Here is a 6,006-nt window from a genome sequence, read left to right on the forward strand (position 1 = left end):
GGCTTCCTCACTGGCTGCTGGCTTCGCACGGCGGGCACTCTGATTGGCTGGTTTTATCAAAGACAGGCATCCTGATTGGCTGAAGGCACAGAGCCGCGGGAGTCCCAAATGGCTGGAGGCACTCACTCTGGACATTCTGATTGGCTGCAGGGACGCAGACGACGGGCTTCCAATTGGCTTGCAGAGCCGCGCGGGGTGGGGAAGGGTTTCCGGTTGACTGGCAGCGCGGCTCCGGTCCCTATAGGCCCGACGTCCTGGTGCCTTCGCCCTCGCACCTCGCACCTCGCACCTCGCACCTCGCACCTCGCACCTCGTGCACACGCAACGGAGGTAGGGCGGAGGTGTTACTCTGGTGGGCAGGGGTTCCTCACCTTTCCTGGTGGTCTCCATGGCGGGGCCATCCTGGGGCAAGCTCTAGGGTCACCGTGTAGAGTCGTGCGTTCGCCGGAGCACAGGGCGCGGGAGTGGGCCCCGCTTTCTTGCACCAAGGATGGCCTTTCTCGGGTGCCCCGAGGCCCCCAGCCTGGGAGAAGCTTGCCTGGCTTTGGTTCCCCGGGAGGGACCTACTGTGCCCTTGGAAAAGGCCTTCCACGCTTTGAGGTCCTTCCCGGCTCCGAGCAGCTGGGGCTTGCAGGACTGGGGGGCCCTGGGTGGCGCGGGGAGGCCGAGCCCTGCCTGAGGAGGGGGGGCGTCCTTGCTGCAGCCTCGGGCCCAAACTTACGAGTGGACTGGGTTCCCATGGGGACGGTGGAGGGAAAGAGGTGTCAAGGGAGCCTTCCGATACCCCTCTTGTCTCCCTTGGACCTTGCAGCTCCCCTGCGTTGCCCGCCTCAGCCCTGGGAGTCCCACTGCCTTGAGGACACCCACACCCAAGTGAGGGCTTGTTTCTGGGTTCCCCGCCTGGGTCTGCAGTGCCAGCGCCGGCCGTCAGGGGGCGCAGTGCCCATTCGGCTCAGCGGGGCCGCTGTGGCCAGAGAGACTCCCAGGGCCACTCTGCGAGTCCCCCTGCCTCTCACCCGACTTGCATCTCCTGTTAGTAGCATCCATCTCCACAATGTGAGCTGCTCACAGGTAGGAAGGGGCCTTTTCGATACTCTCATTTATTCATTCAGAAACTGTGCCTGGAGCATTCACCTGCGCAAGGGGCAGGTTAGGCCACGGTGCAGTGCTAGAAATGACCTGCATGGGCCCTGCTCTCAGGAGCTCAGCGTCTGGAGGCATGGATGGACAGAGCATAAAAGCAAATGCAGGTGCAACAAAAGAGCAGGTGCCATCTAGTAAAATGAAGCAGGTGCTTGCAGTGAAAGGGGGGGGGTACAGAGTGAGGGAGTCCCCAGCACCTCAGTGAAGTGGCATTTATGCTGCAAACAGAAAGGCAAGACAGAGGGAACCAGCCCTACACAAGTCTGGGAACAGTGTACCTGGGGGATGCTCAACTGCACTGCAACCGTGTGTGATTCTGTTTCATTGTTTTAATAGAAATTCCAAAGTCTATGACGTTGAGAATCTTTTACTCTGCTTGTTTGCCATCGTGTAACTTTGGTGAGGTGTGTTTTCAGGTCTTTTGCCCATTTTTTATTTGGGTCGTTCATTTTCTTTTGTTGGGTTTTAAGAGTTATTTGTGTATTTTGGATAAGAGTCCTTTATTAGATGTGTCTTTGTAAATGTTTTCTTCTCCCAATCTGTAACTTGTCTTCTCATTCCCTTGACATTGTGTTTAGCAGAAGAAAACTTTTTCATTTTAATGAAGTCAGCTTATCCATTATTTCTTTCATTGCTCATAGCTTTTATGTTGCATTTTAAAAGTCATCTCGAAGGCTTAAGAATGATATAATGGACTTTGGGGGCTTAAGGAGAAGGGTGAGAAAGGAATGAGAGATAAAAGACTACACATTGGATACAGTGTGCTCTAAGGTGATGGGTGCGCCAGAATCTCAGAAATCACCACTAAAGAACTTTTCCATGCAACCAAACCCCACTTGTTGTTCTGAAACTATTGAAATGAAAATACAAATTACAAAATTAGGGACTAGACAGAAAAAAATAAAAGTAAAATTCAAAAATAAGAATATCCTGGAACACAGTAATCAGTATAAAAAAATAAAAAAATCATTACTAAACCCAAGATAATCTAGATTTTCTCTTATTTTCTAGACATTGTATAGTGTTGTGTTTTACATGATCCACTTTGAGTTAATTTTAATGAAGAGTGTGAGATCTGTGTCTGGATTCAGTTTTTTGCATGTGGATGTCCAACATCATTTGTTAAAAAGACTGTGTGTTCTCCAGTGTATTGCCTTTGCTCCTTTGTCAAACATCAGTTGACTATATTTGTGGTGGTTTATTTCTGTGCTCTTTTTTCCATTGATCCATTTGCCTGTTTCATAAATACCACACTGTCTTGATTACTGTAGCTTTCTTGTAAGTCTTGAGGTCAGGTAGTGTGAGACCTCTACCTTTGTTCTTTCATTATTGAGTTGTTATTCTGGGTTTTTGCCTCTTATTATAAATAATAGATTCAGGTTGCCCACAAAATATCCACAAAATAATTTAGTAAAATTTTGATGGGTTTACATTGAATGTTTCAATTAATTTGGGGAGAACTGGTGTCTTGACTATATTGAGTCTTTGTATTCATGAACATGGAATATCACTCCATTTATTTAATTTTTTTTTCATCTTTCATCAGAGTTTTGTCATTTTTCTATCCAGGACTCATATATATTTTGTTAGATTCATACATAAGTATTTCACTGTGGGAGGTGCTAATGTAAATGGTACTGTGCTTCTAATTTCAAATGCCACTTGTTGAATTCTGGTATATAGGAAAGTAGTTGATTTTTGTATAGTAATCTTGTCTTCTGCAACCTTGCTGTAATTGCTTATTAGTTTCAGAAACTTTTCATCAATTCTTTGGTAATTAAGATAGCCAATAATGTCACCTGTGAACAAAGACAGTTTAATATTTTTCCCTTCCCACTCTGTATACCCTTTAGTTCCTTTTTTGTCTTACTGTTTTGGTTAGGATGTCTGGTACAGTGTTGAGAAGGAATGGTGAGAGGGGACATTTTTTGCCTTTTTCCTGACAGGAGCGCTTTTTAACAGTACAGTTTCCCTGTATGTGCCCTATTGAATCAGAAAGTTATGGTGGGTGTTTGGGACCTTCAGTCTGGAAGATTTCTAATGGTGTAACTTCATACTCAAATTACTTTTGTCATTGTTATGGCATTCTGCTATAGCTGTTAAGATGCTGAGGCTTAAGAAATTCTTCTTCATGAACACTTATTACTCCCTTCTCAGCCATTGTCTTTTTACCCTTCTCGCTGTTTTCAGTGGACACTGGAATTTGCTGATTGTGATCGTCATTTTGGTGATCTGCTTCATGTGTGATACACAAGATCCATTAGTGTCTCCCTCACATCCCATGGCTGAGGATGTGAAGAGTAATATGTAAAAGAGCCTCCCATGGAAATACCTAAAGGGTTTGTGTGTTTGGGAGAGGAAATTAGGAAAGTTCACAAGTAATTATAAACTAGAATTATATATAAGATGCCTTTATTGTTTTTGTAATTAAAATAAATGTATCCAGATCTTCATTGCAGGTATTCTTCAGGTGTGGAAAACTCCCCATCTCCTCTCTACTTCTTTTTACTACTGCTGCGATTTTGATTTTTTTTTTCAGTTGGAAAAGTAGCCCATATTTCAGAACTATAAGATAATTTCCTGTAGCTTTTTAAAATTCTATTTTTTTCCTGTTCAGAATAATATGAAAACATTCATTTATGGATGAAATCTGGTATCAGATAATAATATTATTGATATTATATGTCAGCTTTTATAGCGCATAGTCAAATTTGCAACAGTTCAATCTCAGGTTTCTAGAATATATTTGTCCTTTCTTTAAATGATTTGCATCTTTTCATAAAATCTTACTTTGAACTACCCAGTTATGCCTTCTTGTTTTAGGGTACTTCAAATGTCTTGGGCAAGAATTTGGGAGAATAATATAAATGGTAAAGATGTAAACAAATGAACAATGTACTACATTCTTTATAATGAAATAATTGAATCTCTAGATGACAAGAAGGTGGTATACATATTAGTAAATTTTAAAGCCCAGTCGTGTACACACGAGAATGTGGAAGGAAAGAGTCTTGCACATATTGAGGGGACACGTTGGACAGCAACTCGTCAACCTCAGACTGTGTGGGGATGTACCCTTCGAAGCAGCAGTTCCTCTGCATGGCAGCACTGTGTGACACAGAAAAAAATAGAAACAAATGACGTGTCTGTAGCAAGGTTGCTTCTAGAGGTATTAATTTATACATCTCTCCTCTCCCTGCTTCTCCTTCTTCCCTCTTCCTTCATTTCTTGCTGGAGTTCAGCTTTATAGTTTCTTGTCTAAAAGATCTGGGCAGGGAAGGAGGCAGAAGCTTCCAGAAGACAAAGGCTCTTCAGGCCAAGTGCCCTGGATACAGGGTAAAGAGAGGGAGCTTTGGAAAGAAAGATCTGAGGGTAGAGCTGGCAACGCCTGTCCTGCATCCAAGGGTGGGTGAGTGACTGCTCCCTGGCCAATGGCTGCTGCTTCATCCCCTGGTGTGTGGTACATCAGAGGGAGGACTCACAGCCTGGAGGAGGATGTCCTGTTCCTCTGGTCCAGAAGCAGCCAAAGTCTGATAACTGGGAGACAAGAGCAGGGGCCATCCACCTGCAGCAGGGACTGGTGATCCAGCTGGCTACTTCACCAGCTTGGTTAGAATTAAGTCCACAGGAAGGAAACAACAATGTTTTAAAATATGAATTTGAGTTTTTAGATTGGAATTTGTTTTGCCTTAAATTGGAAGAATATAGACCGAAAGGATGAATTGTAGAATCTATAAAAAGGAATATTCTGCCCCTACTGAAATCCGTGTGCTGCAGCCACACATGCTGATAGGGAAAGTGTCCAAGGTCCCCCACTCAGTGAAAAATCAACAGGTGTGATACGGTTTGGCTCTGTGTCCCCACTCAAATCTCATGTTGACTTCTAATTCCCAATGTTGTTGGGAGGGGATCAGGTGGAAGGTGACTGCATCACAGGGGCAGATTGCCCCTTGTTGTTCTCATGATAGTGAGTGCTCATGAGACCTGATGGTTTAAAAGTATGTGGCAGTTCCTGATTGGCTCTCTTTCCCTCTCCTGCGTGGTAAGACATGCTGGCTTCCCCTTTGCCTTCTGACAAGGTTGTAACTTTTCTGAGGCCTCCCCACCCATGCAGAACTGTGAGCCAATTAAACCTCTTTCTTCATAAATTACCCAGTGCCAGGTAGTCATTTATAGCAGTGTGAGAACAGATTAATACAACGTGGAATTTGATAAATATGACACACATAATATACTGTACACACATATACATGTGTATACATACACAAACATGCATATGCAAACATACATACATACAAATACACACAGAGGCACATATACAGACACAGATGTACTCACACACATGCAAGTACACACACATGCACGTGTATACATGTACATGTGCATATGCATATTTAATATGCATACACATATACAGAGATACACACAAACATAAATAGACACACATACAGACACACACACAGACACACACCCCCAACAGACACATACACATTCATATACACATATACATTCCATCTATCTATCCATCTGTGTACTCCACATGCATAGAGAATTTTGCAGTAAATGAGAAATGTAACAGTGATTACCTGTGGGAGGGGGCAGTAAGGCATAAGACAACTTTTCAAATGCTGGATGTTGTGAGAGTTTTACAATGTACATGTCTTAATTTATAATTAAAAAAGTTCATAAATTGAAGCAATGGCTTCAATGAGAAGCAATGAGAAAAGGCATTTTTTATATTTACTTGAACAAGCAAAAAATGTAATGCCAACGTATTTTTATCAGCCTCATTTTCTAAATAATTATTGTTGATTATTTATCGATCAATTCAGAGAGAATTCACTAATTGTAAATAAAGTTGAT

The sequence above is a fragment of the Saimiri boliviensis genome, chromosome 8 (assembly GCF_048565385.1).
Source record: "Saimiri boliviensis isolate mSaiBol1 chromosome 8, mSaiBol1.pri, whole genome shotgun sequence".
In the NCBI taxonomy this organism is placed as follows: domain Eukaryota; kingdom Metazoa; phylum Chordata; class Mammalia; order Primates; family Cebidae; genus Saimiri; species Saimiri boliviensis.